The sequence below is a fragment of the Desmodus rotundus genome, chromosome 10, assembly GCF_022682495.2.
Source record: "Desmodus rotundus isolate HL8 chromosome 10, HLdesRot8A.1, whole genome shotgun sequence".
NCBI lineage: Eukaryota > Metazoa > Chordata > Mammalia > Chiroptera > Phyllostomidae > Desmodus > Desmodus rotundus.
This window is the reverse complement of record NC_071396.1, coordinates 26,063,815-26,080,072: the sequence shown is the minus strand read 5'-3', so window position 1 is coordinate 26,080,072 and position 16,258 is coordinate 26,063,815. Positions and strand designations below refer to the sequence as shown.

The 16,258-nt window shown below is 40.7% G+C and overlaps 1 non-coding gene across 1 annotated transcript; it reads left to right on the top strand.

Moving 5' to 3' along the window:
* Positions 1-13,864: 13,864 nt before the first annotated feature.
* Positions 13,865-13,931, top strand: LOC112306153 (small nucleolar RNA SNORD109A). Its single transcript, XR_002974901.1, has one exon. It is a non-coding gene; the product is annotated as a small nucleolar RNA SNORD109A (small nucleolar RNA).
* The last annotated feature ends 2,327 nt before the right edge of the window (positions 13,932-16,258 follow it).

Sequence of the window (16,258 nt, the reverse complement as noted above, 5' to 3'; positions counted from 1 at the left end):
GCAGTTTTCATTCATCTGATGTTGTGTATTCTGTCTCCTGTTCCCAACCTAGATATAAACGAGCTCCTACTTGACAGGAACATTTTGTTCTATTGTCTCATCTTATGCTGTAATGTCTGAAAGTAAGAACTTCATTAGAGTTTGTCAAACACGTGTGAAGGAGTGAGAGAGGTCGATAATCGTGAGAGAATACGTAGCAATAAAAGAGTCATAGAGTGATTCAGATACACGTGTGATGCTCTCTGAGTGATCCCCCCGTCTCTCGTGTTTGAAAGTGTTGAAAGAACATCATAAAATTTAGTGACTTTCTCCATGAAAGGTGTAACTTGTAGATAATCTTCTGTCATAAAGTATTATAATGAATAATAAGTGTAAAACCACGACAATGTCTGAATTTGGGAAGTCAGAAAAGGACCACCCTCGGGTGCCTCCCTCCCAGCTCTCTCACATGTGATGATGCATAATTCTCTCTCTGCTTGGCCCCCATGTTGCTAATAACCCTTTTGGATTTGAGCAGGGAAGGGAGGTAACAGTTTGGGTCTTTATATTCATTGGGCTGAGAAATACTGTTGCCCATGGAAGTACAAGGGCTGCGTTGTTCCAGATGCTACTACTTTCCTGTAATACTGGTTAAGAAATCTGTGTTCCCCAAATTTTACTCCCAGCTTTATTGAGGTACGGGTGACAAGTAAAATTGTACGATATTTAAGTATAAAATTGTATCGTACATAAAGCAATATTTAAGGTTGATTTGATGAATGTAATTAATGTGACAGGATCCCTCCCATCAAGTTCATGAAAACATCCCTCGCCTCACACTTGGACTTCCCCTTCAGTGAGAACAACTTTCAGTGGTACAACAGGGCATTGCCAACCCTAGTCACTGTGGAATGTGTGAGAATAGAGTATCAACCTGTCTCTGCTTCCCCCGCCCCAGGCCCTGGCAGAAACTTTGCTACTCTCTTTTTCTGAGTTGACTCTTAAAAAAAATATTTCCTATGTACGTGATGCTGGGTTGCGTTTGATTTGTTCTTCTGTCTGGCCTGTTTCACCTAGCATCATGTCTTCCCAGGTTCATCTTATCACACATGGTAAAATTTCCTTTCTTGTAACAGTTTTTTGTGTGTGCCCGTATTTTCTTTCTCCATTAATCTGTTGGTGGGCGATTCAGTTTTCTTCCTCCTCCTTGGCTGCTGTGAATAACGTTGCTATGAACACAGCAATGCAGATATTTCTTTGCCACTCCTTTGTTTTTTGGGGGGAAATTTCAGTTGTTTTCCACAGTGGTTGTACCAATTTACATTCCCACCAACAGTGTACAGGGGTTTTCTTTCCTCTGCCTTCTCACCAGCATTTGTTGTTTCTTTTTATGAAATTTTACTTTAGTTATTTATTTAAAGGCTTTACTTAGTTTTGGAGTGAGGGGAAGGGAGGGAGGAAGTGAGGGATAGAGACCACACTGTGAGAGAGAAACATTGGTTGTCTTTCACGTGCTCCCAACCAGGTACCTGGCCTACAACCCGGGCACCAGGCATGTGTCCTGACCAGAAATCAAACCGGCAACCTTTCAGTTTGTAGGATGACATGAAATGAACTGAGTCCCTACACTGAGGGCGTCTCTGGTCTTTTTGATGATAGACATCCCAGCAGGTGTCACATGATTCCTCATTGTGCCCTTGATTCGCATTTCCCTCATGATTACTGATGTTGAGCAACTTTGGAAGAGTCTGTTGGCCATGTGTATACCTTTGAAATAATGTCTGCCTAGGGCCTCAGTCCTTTAAATTAGTTTGTCCGTGTTGTCCCTATTGAGTTGGGTTCCTTTCTTCTTTTGGACGGTCACCTTTTATCAGACAGGTTGTTTACAGATACTTCCTTCCATTGTATAAGTTGCAGTTTTCATTTTTCTATGATTTCCTTTTCTGAGTAGAATCTTTTTAGTTCAATATCATCTCCCTTGTTTAGTTTTGCTTTTGGGGTCAAATCCAAAAGGTCATTGCCAAGATCAATGGCAAGAATTTACTCTGTTTTCTTCTACGTGTTTTATGGTTTCAGGTCTTAACATTGAAGTGTCAAATGCATTTTGAGTTGGTTTTTGTCTGTGGTGCAAAATGGGAGTCCAGTTACATTCTTATAAATGTACCTGTCCAGTGTTCCCAACACCACTGACTGGAGACTTTGCCATTAGGTGTTGGCTCCTGTGTCGAACATAAACTGACCATATATGCGTGGGTTCATCGCGCACTCCCTGCTATTCCATTGATCTAGGTGTTCGTGCCAGTGCCATACTGCTTTGGTTATTACAGCTTTATAATACAGTTTGAAATCAGGAAGTGTGATACCTCTGACGGAGTTTTTTTTCAAGTTGGTTTAAATTATCCAGGCTCTTTGGAGGTTTCAACAAATTTGTGGATTGTTTTCTCTATTTCAAAAATGCTATGGGAATTTTGATAGAAATCACATTGAAAATACAGATCATCTTGGTTTAGGATTTATTCTTCCCATCCATGCACACAGAATAGCTTTCCACGCGTTTGGGTTTTTTTCGGTTCCTTTCATCAATGTCTTGCAGTCGTCAGTGTAAAGATATTTCTCCTCCTTGGTTAAGTGTATTTCTAAGCATTTTATTCTTTTCGATGCTGTTGTCAATGAAATTTTCTTAATTTCTGGCACAGAAACAGAACTGACTTAGAAAGACGGATTTTATATTTTGGAAGTTAATTATTCCTAAAATTTTTTGGTAGAGTCTGAAGTGTCCCGTACACTGTCATGTACCGCATAACGACAGTTCAGTGAGGGAGTGAGCACATCCGTGATGGTGGTTCCGTAAGAGTACGATGGAGCTGAAAAGTCCCTGTTGCCTAGTGATGTCATCGCTGTCACCATGTCATCCTGTAACACGTTATTCGTGCCTGGCGATGCTGATGTGAACAAACCTGCACTGCAGTGACATCAAGCACAGTGGTACGATTACAGAAGCAGGCCGAGCTGGTTAGGGTCTCAGCTTTGGGCCGTGAACACAATGTTACATAGGGTTCCACCCCTCTATACCTACTCCGTTCAGAATTATTACTATAAATGCTGTATTCAGCCACGTGGTGGTTCTGCATGTATGAAGGCGACTATATTATTTTAATTTTCATTTTGTTCCTGTGGTGAGTCACAATGATTGGTTTATAGATGTCAGATTGCATGTGAACCATCCCTAGTGTAATGTTCACTTGATTGTGATGTGTGAGCCTTTGGACGGATTGTTGAATTAGGTTACTGTCATTTCACTGAGGTTTTTGCATTGATGTTGATTCAGGATATGGGCCTGTAATTTTGTTTCCTTGTGTTGTCCTCGTCTGGATTTTGTTTCGGGATAAGGCTGTCCTTACAGAAGGAGTTTGGAAGTGTTCTGTTCTCTCCCGTTTTTGGAACAGTTTGAGACGAATTGGTATGAATTCTTGAATTGTGAAGAATTGACCAGTGAAAGTTGGTTCCCAGAGTTTTCTTTATGGGGTGGTTTTTGATTGCTGGTTCAGTCTCCCTTTTGTAGTAATCTATTTCAATTTTTTCTCATGGTTCAGTCTTGGCAGGTTGTATGTAGGAATGTATCTGTTTATTCTTGGTTGTCACGTTTGTTAGCGTGTCATCATTCCTAGTACAGTAGTCTGCACTCATAGCCGATCTTCCAGCCCACAAGGGACCACATACACAAGGGTGGTTCCGCAGATTATAGTAGAGCTGAAAAGTTCCTATTGCCTTCTGACCTAGTAGCCATCCTAAGGTTGTAGCACAACACATCACTGTTTCAAAAGTGGTCTTTCAGCTTTTGTTGCCCTGGAAAACTTCCTTCTAATTCTGAACATTTACTTTGCAAGGTAGAGTGATCTTGGTTAGTGGCTTTTCTTTCAGCGCTTGGACTATATCATCCCTCTGCCTGCTCAGCTAAAATGCTTCTGCTGAAAAATCTGCTGCTGGTTTTAAAGTTGCTTTTTCTTGCTGCTTTTCAAGATTGTCTTCTATTGTCTTCTAGTCTTTAACTTTTGACTATTCAATTGTATCAATAATACATCTTTGTGTGGGTCCCTTTGGATTCCTCCTCTTCGGTATTCTTTGGCATTCTTGGATGTCGAATGCCTTATATTATGGAAATTTGTAGCCATCATGTATATAAATAATCCTCGTACTTTTTCTATCTTCTCCTTCTTGGGCCTCTGTGATATGTGCTTTGGTCTGTCTGTTGTTGCCCCGTGAATCCCTTCAGCTGTCTTCACACTGCAGTCTATTTTTCTTATGGCTGCTGTGATGAATTTCACTGCCCTTTTTGACAGTGCTTTCTTCTGCTTTGCCTACTCTGCTGCTGAACCCCTCTATCAACTGTTGTGGTTCCGTTACTGTGTCCTGTAGCTCTGTGGTTCGTTTTTGGCAATTAGAAATTCCATCTCTGTAGAAATTCACTCATATGACCTCCATGATCATCTTGATAAATGTTGTTAGCTCGATCACATAAGTCACTTATCTCCGTTCTACTAAGATCTGTTTTCTGGATCTTGTGCTTTGGTTTGGAACACATTCCTTCATTTATTAATTTTCCTTGATTCTGTGATGTCTCTAGGTACTAGGTAACAAATCTTCCCCTCCCTGTCTTCACAGAATGGTCTTCTGTGGCAGATGAAGCCTGTCCATCAGCACCGCAGAGGCTCCTGGTTGGCTCTCAAACCTTGGTGATTGTCCCAGCCTTCTTTTTTCTCAGTGGCTCCCAGTATTTGTGGCAACGCCAAGACCTGTCAGAGTCCTGAAGGGGGGAGGTTCATAGTCATCACCTGTAGGAAGGCCAAAGAGATGCTGTCCCTCAGGCAGCAGCTGGGAAAGTGTGTAGTTGATTCCCTTCACGGGACAAAACTGGGAGATGGGTGATTTTGCCTACTTCCTCTGTGGTGGGCCTGGGTGGAGAGCAGCTGGGGTGGTGGGGGCGTGGGGGTGCTCTTAAGCCTGTTAAGAACTATTTCTACGTTGCATTCAGTCCTGAGCTCATCTGGTGGTTACAGCCACGTCATCTAGGGCCTTTCAGGGGGCTGCCGCAAAAGCTAGAGTGCCAGATGGGTGTCAAAGTTCCTTCCAGGAAAACCCCGGTAACTTGGGTTTATTATTGGAGTGGGCTAGAGGGGAAGGGGGAGAGGTGTCTTCCTCCTTCCCTGGTCTTTGGAGAAAATGGCAGCCAGACCCTTTGTGCCTGCTCAGTTAGAAGGCTGGCCTCCTAGCAGCAGCTTTTGTTTAGAGAAATTATTGTTAAGAGAGTGGAAGGGAGGGAGAAAGAGAGAGAGAAATATTGATGTGAGAGAGAAACATAAATCGGTGGCATCAACCTGGCCTACAACCCAGGTGTGTGTCCCAACTGGTAATTGGAGACCTTTCAGGTTTGTGGGACCACGCTCAACCCACTGAGCCCCAATGGCTGGGGAAGGCAGCAGCTTTTACAGTAAGCACATAAAGTTCTTCCAGGGAAAGACCCAAGGTGGGCCATCTTGCCTGCTCCTCTGCGCTGATCCCTTGGATGACAGCCTTGGTGAGTACTTGGCTTGCCTGTTCAAAATGGCTCCTTTGTTTTCTATAGTGTTGTAAGTCTTGTTGGCACATGCTTCATTGGCTTTAAAGGCCTGGGGTTTTGCAAACCCAGCTCTAATCGGTCGTTGTCCTAAAAGGTGGGGTGCTTGGTGGGGATCCAAGCCCTTCACTTTTCAGGGACAAACTAGAAGTTAGATTCCCTCCTGAATGTGTGATCTGAGCTGATGGTGGGATTTATGGTAAGAGTGTCTCAGCCTTTTTTCAACCTGTTTTGATAAATATTTTAATAATTTTCTCAATTTTTTTAGAGAGAGGGCAAGGGAGGGAGACAGGGAGAGAAACATTGATTGATCAGCTGCCTTTTGCCCTGATGGGACTGAACCCACAACCCAGGCATGTGCCTAGACCAGGAATTGAGCTGGTGAGCTTTGGCTGTTCGGGACAACGCCCGACCCACTGAGCCATAACCGTCAGGTCTGGTAAACATTTAAAAAAAAATTTAGCAGTTTTTTCATTAGTCCAATGTGTAGGAGTCACTCAGCTGAGTTCTGCGTCTCTTCCAGAGGAAACTGCTCCCTGTACAGTTGAAAATCTGGGAGGGTGGGATGAGGGGATCTGGGGAGCTTCCTGGGTTACCATCTTGGTTGGCTCCCAATTCCTAAAGTTTTGAATTTTTCTTGTCTGTGAAAATTCTTACCTTCTGAAGTATTTTCTTCAATGATATCTTCAATAATATTTTAATCTCCTGAGTTTCCTTGGTCTTGGTTAAGATGTCCCATTTCAGTGATAGTAAGATGATTCCTTTCTATCAAATCTCTTTCTGGGACGTGGAACCATTCTGAGATTGCATTTCAGTCTGGTGTTAACCTAACTGTTTCAAGTAAGGATTGCTTACCTTTGAAAGAGAACTGAGTGAAGAACATGGACCTTCTTTTGGCAACTAAGAAGAATGTTAATTAGCTACACAGATGTATAAGTCCTTTGCGGATTTCTTTAAAGATATTTTTATTGCATGACTTTCTAATTTTTATTATTTCATATTTTTCCTACATTGAATGGCTTTAAATCTTGGAAGACTTGGTTTTTGGCCTAGTATCCAGTTAGTCTTGATAACTGTATCATACACACTGAAAATGTACATACACTTACTTTATAGTGTTTGGCTTTAGTGTTTTTTAAATGCCCATTAGGTTGAGATGGTTGGTAGTGTGGTTTGTGACTTCTAAAGTGTCTTGTTCTATAAACTACTGCAAGAGTAGAATTTAAAATCACCCACCTATGATTGTAGATTTGTCTACTACTCTCTCAGATTTACTCCCTTTACTCTCTCAGATTCATTTCATGTCACCTAAATGTTCATGATTAGTATGTCTGCTTTGTAACTGGACCCTGTTATATCATGAGATGCCTCTATCTCTGATAGTCATCTGAAATTGACATACTCACTGGAGCCTTCCTGTACTTAACTGGTGTATAGCATAGTCAGTCCATTTTTTTCTTTCAACCTGTGTCTTTTTGTATAAAGACTTTCAGACAGCATTTGGGATATATTTCAGGTGTGTTTATTCAATTTATGTTTAATACAATTACTGAAAAGTGGGATTTAAGTGTACCATTTTTGATGTGGTTTTCTTGTGTTACCCATTCCAGTGTCTTTCTCGTATTCGTTTTGGGGTTTTCTGTTAAAGTTTTTTTTTTTTTGTAGTTGTTGTTTTTTCCTGCCTTCCATTTGATTGTATGATTTTTTTTTTAGAATTTTTTAATCTTTATCTTTTTAACTCTACCTCTTTGCATTTCAGTGGATGTTCTATTGATTACAATATTCACATGTAGTTTAAGACTACATATTATATCACTAAATGTAATAAGATTCTTATATAAGATCCTTATATAAGATTCCTTATATAAACTATATATACCCATTTTCGTAGTCTGCCCCATTTCATGATAGAGTTTCCATATACGGGGCAGGGCAGAAGTACACACACTTGCGGGTGTGAGAAACAGTTGTTAAAGTTATTGTAATATAATCACAACTGTGTTTTTCCATATGAATGACCGTAAACCTACTTGTGCCCCACCCTGTGTATCGTATCTGTATATACTATATGTAAGGGATATTACAGCCAATGGCCCACTTGTTTTAAGTACTATTGTAAAGAATTTAAGATGGAAAAACATTTCACATGTACTCAGTGCGTATCATTGCTATTGGTTTTATTCTGCTGAACAGGATTCAATAGAGGTTTTAACGAAGTAGTTATGAAGAACTCAAAAGGCTTGTTTCATGTCTTGCTCTCTCTGTCTCTTTCACAGTTTTGAATCAATGAGCTCCTCTGACAGGGAATTGTTTGTATTCTTGTCTCACCCAGAGAATCATACAGAAATAACCATCACATATTTTTAGGTGGCTAGCTTAGCTTTTATGGCATTTATAGTGAAAGAATAAGTTAGAGAGGTAATGGTAAAGAGAAAATACAGTGTAAAAATATTGGTGTGAATTAATGATTGAAATATCATTTCATTTATTTAATTGATAACACTACCATTATTGTCAAAATACGGGAATGGGGATCTTAGGTGAATGCGCTGTGTTGTGACCATTTCACGTGAGTTACACAGAATTGGTTCAGCTCTTGAAATACCAAGAGCTGAACCAATGTTTTTGTCTTTTTTAAGACTACATGGTCTTACCAAAGACCTGAATTTTAGGGAGATGCATTTCGTCTTCTATAATTGTATCTGTTTGGTATAAAAGGTGTGGATTTCCACCGTGATGTGACTTATGTGTGTTGCAGTGTCTGTAACGTACGCCATCACCAGGACATCTGCCGTCCTGGAACTGCAGAAACTCAGAAACAGTCTTCCAGTGTGCGTGTCGGATATTTGTGTCAGTGGAGACAGAAGCACTCAGTTCTGAGAAACACTCACTTTTCATCTGTCAGTTTGCCTTTCATATCTATCTGTGCGCCTCTGCCTGTCAACCATCTACTTACCCATCCGTCGTTCATCTTACTGCCCATTGGTCTGTTCATCACTTTTGCCGTTAGATGCACGAGTCAAACGAGGATAGCAGTGGAGTCGCCCCATGGTGGTGGCAGTGGTCTCTGAGGTGAGGATGGGCAGGAGGAGGGAGATAGGGAGAAAGGGGAGAGTGAGGACTCAGGGACCCCCCAGCGTGAACCCTGCCCTTATTACTATACTTGAATGTAAATGATTAAAATAGAGCTGCCTGCATTTTACGTCAGCCTGGTGTGAGAAAATTTAGATTAAATGCAAGGACGCTGCATTTTCAGTCCTGCTAGATTCCATACTTAAAACTCGCATTGACTGACATGGAATTACATCCCCCCAGTCTTCTATAAACTAGACCCGGGCTTGGCAGACCTTTCCCGTAAAGGGCCAGATGGCGGACAGGTCCAGTCTCTTAAGACTTCATGGTCTGTGTTGCAGGTGTATTGTGCTCTGCCGTTACCATGTGAAAGCCACCGAACACTGTGTGTGATGGGAGGAGTCCAGCTGTGTGTGTTTCAGTAAAACTTTATTTACAACACAGGCTACAGGCTTGAGTCTACCAGCTCCTGAACTCCAGAGCACTGGCTGAAACCCAACCTGAAAAATACCAAATTAACTCAGCCACGTGGTAAAAATATCTGAGTCTCATTTCCCCCTTGAATTTTTATGAAGATTCATTATAGCTCCTTAATGTCTTTCATAACAGAATGTTATAATGAGTACTAGTGGCCAGTGTAACCTAAAACATGTAAAACCACACTGTGTAAAGAATTGGAGTGATATGAGCCCTCTCTAGTTATAACAAATGGATGGTAACATTTCTCCCACCTTCCATGTGTACGGGGCCCGGGCAGTTAAGTGTCCAAAATCCTGCCGGTCTCCTTTTTCCCCTTGGGCACACTTTGGATCAGAAGGTTCTCTCCCTACTTCTTTGACAGCATCCACTCTCCTTGGGCACTGACTTCGGTCTGTTTTGACTTCACCTGAGCAGTTTTAATGGGTTCAGCATCTCAGAATAGGATTCATATATCCCAAGGGTATTATTTAATGTAGTTCATCAAAATTTAAGAGTGAACAATACAGGTGTGGGCAAAAAGTAGGTTTATAGTTGTGAGTACACAAAACACTGAGTTTATTCTTGCATTGTTATTTATTGATTATTGTAGAATTTTCCACACGAACAACTATAAACATACTTTGGCTTACTCTTGGATATGAGCATAGCCAATGGATACAATCTTTAAACCAAGTAAACTGATTTTCACGTTGGCTCTTGTTTGTTCGTTAGCGGCGTTGGAGGGTTTAGAGGAGAGAAAGAGAATCTACAACCTGCCAACTGAACATTAAATTGGGGCTACTTCATATTTTATAGTCAATTAAAAAAATATATGTATGGTTCCTTGAAACTTACATGACAAGTTTAGTGTTAATAATCTGTGAAAGGCTAACTCAAATTAATTAGAAAAATTTGAGCATCCCAGTCTAAAAGCAGGAAAGCCCATATGTATGAATTCATACGAACAGAAGAGTATTGTGCATGGCCCAGAGCATGTGGAGTAATTAATAATTACAAATACGAGTTAAATGTGTGTGCACTCTCACAAATTCATTTGAGTTAAACAAATCAACAATTGGTTGCCTTTTTCACCTATCAGATTAAGAGGTACAATGCATGGAGAATCTTGGACTCCTGATACATTAAAAATCTTTCCAGGAGACAGTGGGAGATATGTATTAGGTGGAAATCAGCACATTTTGACTAACAATTTTCTTTTTAGAAATTTACCTAGAGTATGTAATAGCTAATGTTCAAAAATGTATGTAAACCCAAGAGTCCTCATTGCAGCCTTAGTTATACTTGTAAAATTAGAAGTAACCTGTTTATCAAGTCCTAATGCTTGGGGTACCAGTGATCTATTTAGCCAAATGGGTTGTATTTAATTATATATAATAATGTATGGTCAAAATAATTGTTATGAAAATCTAGGCTTTTTGAAACTTTGTTTTTCCACCAGTTACTGGATTACTAACTCTGTTTTAGGCATTAATGTTGTATTTTATTCATGTGAAATGATACATGTTTGTGCTTCTTCGGATATGGTCAATAAACTAATTTTATGGAAAGAATATTCAAAAATAGTGATAGTGACTTCTGGCCATTATTTGACTGTTTGATTTGTTGTGGGTATTATGTGTAGTTTCAAATATGTATTTCAATTCTGTGTAGCGCTTGATGAGTTTCTAGGGTGTGGACCACACACTGAGGTAAACACTATTTCATGTATTACCTCATTTAATTATTTACAATAACAATGCTGGGTAGGATATTTAATTCCTTTTTTGAACAACAGAGACCAAGTTTGAGGCTGAGTTTGATTATGTAATTCATCCTACTCTTCCCAGCTTATTAAAAAACCCACAGTGTCAGAACCTTTGAAAGTAAGAATTAGAAATAGTTCTATTTTGCTAAATCAATGGAGACAAACCATGTTTTTAGGCGGGGAAATGCTCATTTCCGAGGTCACAGCTATTCTCCCTTTGACTTCAGGGTCAGAGGCACGAGAATTGGCAGTGTAATTCCTTGGGTTAAAAAGCGTGAGTATTGAGATACTGTAGGAACAGGAGGGAGGCACGAACAGGACACTGATTTGTGGGAATGTTTGTGGTATAAACCTGCAAAGGTAACTTCCAGAAGTACGGGGTGCCCATGCTTAGGAGATGGGCCACTGTGCTCAGCTGGAACCTCGTCACAGAGCTCTGGGGCGCTGGGGGGACACAGATCAAAGTCCAAGAGAAATGGCCGGGAAGGGCAGTGTCACTGAGTGGAAGGGAGTGACCATGGAATGGACTGGTGACCAGCAGTGCCCTGGCTCATGCAGAGGACCGCAGGGGAAAGCCAATGACGGTCTCAAAGTGAACAGGCACTCCCCAAACGATAGAAATACAAACATCAGAATCTGTTTGGCTATTTCTAATTGTAATTTATGTCGGATGACGTGGTCTGGATTCTAAACTATCTACTCCCTTTCAATGTCTTCCACAACGAGTTCATTTCCCCCTAGTTCTCTCTACTCATTCTAACAGGTTCTAAACGTGTAACGCCTTCTGTCTTGCAAAGTAAAATGAATAATTCTGATCTAGCAGCTGAAATAACGGGCAAAATAATAATAATAATAATAATAATAATATAATAATAAAAACAAGCAGGGGATTTAGGACATAAGTCCCTGAGTGTGTCATAACGGCAGCTAAAACGTGTTTAGAAACGTGTGACTGGTGTACCAAGTAAGGAATGTGCTGTGCTTTTCTAACCTCTGCCTTTTATTTTCCGGTGTTCGGAGGGAAATGGACCATACGAGCTACTCACAGCTGGGCTCTGGAGTGCTGAGAATGCTGGCGGAGGAAGACCAGAACAGGAGACCACAGTGAAGGACGGCTGAAGCTGTGTCTGTCACAGAGGCATGAGGGACACCCACCCCACTGGGAGCCACCTGTGGCTTTGACTCTGATACAGTCTGCGTGTTTTTGGACGTGGTAAATCTCTTCAAGGATGAGGAAACCATTAACGGTGGTAAGATATTTCTAATGTTGTTAAACTAATGTGTGAATGAATGCATGAATGAATGGGTAAATAGTAAAAAGTAAAGTTCTTTATTACAGAAAACTAATAAAACATACAGGATACTAAAAATCGACATTCAGCTATAATCATAACAGTTGCTTCAATCAGGGACTATCCAAGGCTGCTACAACCTCTGGAAGGAAGTTTGAGGAGAGACAGGATATTTTTATGGTCTGTAGCCATCTCTTTCATAATATACTTCTCAGTTAAAAAAGAGAAGGTAACTCCACATGGAGAACGTGGCAGGCACTACTTGATTTAAGAGGTGGAAGTTCCCACAGTGATGTGACATCTGCTGTCGCTGATAGGACGCACCAAGAATAACACTAATTTCTGTAGCATCTCAGACAAAAGTGCACGAACCTTACTCTATGGGGAAACATCAGACCCAAGTTGAGTGACCTTTTCCAAAACAAAAGATAGCCTTTTAGTCTTCAAACGTGTATACGTTTTTTAATCCTCACCTGAGGTTATTTTCATTGCTTCTAGAGAGGAAAGGGGAGAGAAGGAAATGTGGATCCGTTGCCCTGATTGGGGATTGAAACTGTAAATGCCCTGACCAGAAATCAAACCTGCAGATTTGTGGTCTTTGGGACAATGCCCCAACCAACTGAGCTACACTTGCCAGGGCTAGTCTTCAAACATGTTAATATCACTGAGAAATGTTCCGTAGCACTAAGACATGAAAAGTGAATTGATTCAGGATTTCTGTGAAAGACATTAAAGAGAATATAGGTACAATTTTAAGAAACATCATGCTTCCTTCTCTTACTCCTCTTACGTCTGACCCCTCTAATGTCCCTTTTCATTTGGTTCTGTTTATAATTTCCATTTAACTAATAAAACTCTTGTCTGTGTTTTATTCTTACCATTGTTCCCCCACCTTGCGTATGCTGTTTGTAATACATTTCCAAAGTTCTTCTACAACATATGTCTCACAGTGCTCTTATTTACGTTCTCCCTTTTCCCCATCCCGGAGCATTCTCATGAAGTCTTTATTTGATGCAAGGCAACTGTAGAATTTCTCATGCAAATACAAAATTACTACATCCCTAATTTGCATAGCATGGTAGAAAGGACTACTGACTATTGCAGAGTGAAGAACTCACAGCAGAAATAAAAGTGTTGACGTGAAATGCCACAGGTTTTAAACAAGGAACTTGATTTGTGTGGCGAGACTGGAAGTGTGAGGATGTCCATAATAAGTAATTGTAACAGAACCAACTCCTGTACTTTACTCTCAAACGAATGCCCTGTATTTTCCCATCTGATTTAAGTTTCTCGATGTTTTGCTGCAGGTCAACGGTTGGACCCATTCCTGTTCTTCAGGAAAGAGGTGAGCAAATGCTGGGTGCTTTTGAAACCGCTTGTTGTATGTGTCTTGGCCGATGATGTCAGTACTTGAAATTCTTTGGGCTCAGTCTTCCAAGGCTCAGTGGAGAGTATTTTATGGTAGATTCTTTTCCCCCAGCAGTGTGCATGTGCCTGCTTCATTAAAGGAATCTCCACTATTAATTCTTTCCTTTATTAAAGAAAAATCTCCCTTCGAAGTCCACGTTTAGAATGTCCCCTGCACATTTACCGCTGTTTCTTCAGAAAGCAGTAGGCAGTCAGCCTGCACGCCGGAGTCTGGCTTGGCCGAGTGTGTGTGTATGTGCTGGAGGGTTCCTGTCTAGATCAGTGATGAGCACAGCTGTCTGGGGATGCTGAGGGACTCATTGCAGATGTCAGTCTGAGGTCCAGATGAGTGGCCCTCAAACAGGACCAGTGAGACTCTCAGAGCCTGGCTCTATGCAGTCGGCTCTCCATGGGAGCATAGTGTGTAGCGTCCCTACTAGTGAGGCCGTGTGCGCCGCCAGGGGTGCGCAGTGATCCAGGACTGGCTGCAGGTTGCTCCCTGTGAACGGAGAGTTGTAGAGAGAGACACTAGTGTGCAGGAAATTCATTCTGGAATCACAAATGAGGGCGTGAACAATATTGAATGAGGAAGAGGGCAAGCCTTGGCAATGGGTGCTGAAAGTCTTATTATTGTTGGGGGGGATAGGGAAACGGAACCCAGCATGCCTATGTTACGTATTCATAGCGAAATCCATTTTTCTGCTGTTATTTCTGCTGTGGAGTATGTTCCAAGGTTATATTTTTGCTTCTGTTCTGTTATTTTTATCCGAGGGAAAAGGGCTGAGCCAAGGGCCCCAACTTGAGAGAGCAGAGATGAGGAGCTACACAAGGGTCCTTTGACAGCAAGGTCTGCCTTGGGCTCCCCGCGACCTCCTGTCAGCCCCCAACTTGAGAGAGCAGAGATGAGGAGCTACACAAGGGTCCTTTGACAGCAAGGTCTGCCTTGGGCTCCCCAAGACCTCCTGAGGTGTCTGTGTTCCTTTCTCCTGTGGTTTACTGGAGGAGATGCGTCTTCAGAATGGACAATTTTCGTGGTGAGTGTTTTCACCCTCATTTCTGAATTTTAAATTTTACTTTATAGAATTTGGGGTAGAGTGATCTATGTAGAATTTTTGAAAACTATTGATGTTTCTTTATAATTCTGCATTTCAATGCAATAATGCTTTTGCAAGAATAGCTATGTTTCCTTTTGGCGTCTCTGGCCACACTGGAAGAAGAAGAGTTGTCTTGGGCCACGCATTAAATATACAAACACAAATGAAAACTGATGAATACAAAAGAGGTTTTAAGTAAATTTACAATTTTATGTTGGGCTGCATGCAATTCCATCCTGGGCCGCATGCAGCCAACAGGCCTCGGGTTGGGCATCCCTACAACGAATAATCATGGTATCAGAATGTTGGCCCATATTTAAGGGCATTGTATTCAGATCATCTTCATCAGATCCATAACACCATTATAGATCATTGGTACTCTTCCCTCCATTAAGATTTGACTGTAATTAGCTTTTTTGATGTGGGGAATTATATGTCAAATTTTATGAGATCGTTCTAAGGTCATGAAGATTTTAAATGATAAAGAACCACGAAGTACTTCATTTTTGTTTTTCGGACAAACAACACTGTTCAATACTCCATAGTGTGTTGGCCCCACAAAGGTCAGTAGCTTGGGTTAACCAAGTGGAGAGAGAATGAATTTCATGTATTAAATCATTAATCGTTACTTCTATTTAAAATGGAAACATCCATCAATAAGCACAGTGGTGTGTATATTCTTTGGCATCCTTATGCAGAAGATTTTGATACCTGTGGGTTGGTGTTTAATATTTTAGGAATACATGAATTCAGTTTTTCTGCTGACAGAGTTCTTGTCACAGACTTTGTCCAAGTGTTTTATGCAAGTCTGTTAATTAATTTCTTAATTAAAATCTGTGCAGTCGTTGCTCCAGAACCTGGTGAGCTCATTCAGATGAGCTCCAATATTAATGAAGTGCCCATGAAGACTAATAATTATAACTCTGGTGAGGAAAGGTGCCCTACCAGATACTGCAATGGACTCTAGAATGTCCATCATTAAAAAAATTCCTAATTTCAATTTAAAAAATCATGGAACTATACATTTGAAACCTGTATCATCTTATGTCATCCCAATAAGCTTAATTTTTAAAAAATGCTTGACAGTGAATGTAAATGACAGGAACATTAGAACATACGTTGATCTAATGAAAGTGACCATACAAATATGTACTTGCATATTTGCCCATGTTAGTATATAAGTAGATTTGTGGTGGGTCGCTGATGTCTCAATGTATACAAGTGTGCTGACCTATATTTATGCTGCAAATGGAAAGAATTAAAAATTCATAACCCTGTATGCTTTTAAAAGGTTGTTTTCCTCCAAGATTGCAAACAAAGCAATGATGTCCTATCTCATAACTTTTATTTACATTGTTCTGCAAAATATAACCCATGCAATAGGGCAAGAAAAAGAAATAAAAGGCATAATGATGAGAAAGGAAGAAACAACAGTTTTTTGCAAGTGTTTCCCTCTCATTGACTATGTTACAAATTCCCCAAAATTCACAATAACAGTCCTAGAAGTACAACTTTGGTTTAGCAAGTTTAGAAGATACAAGGTCGTTATATAAAAATCAACCATACTACTGTGAAC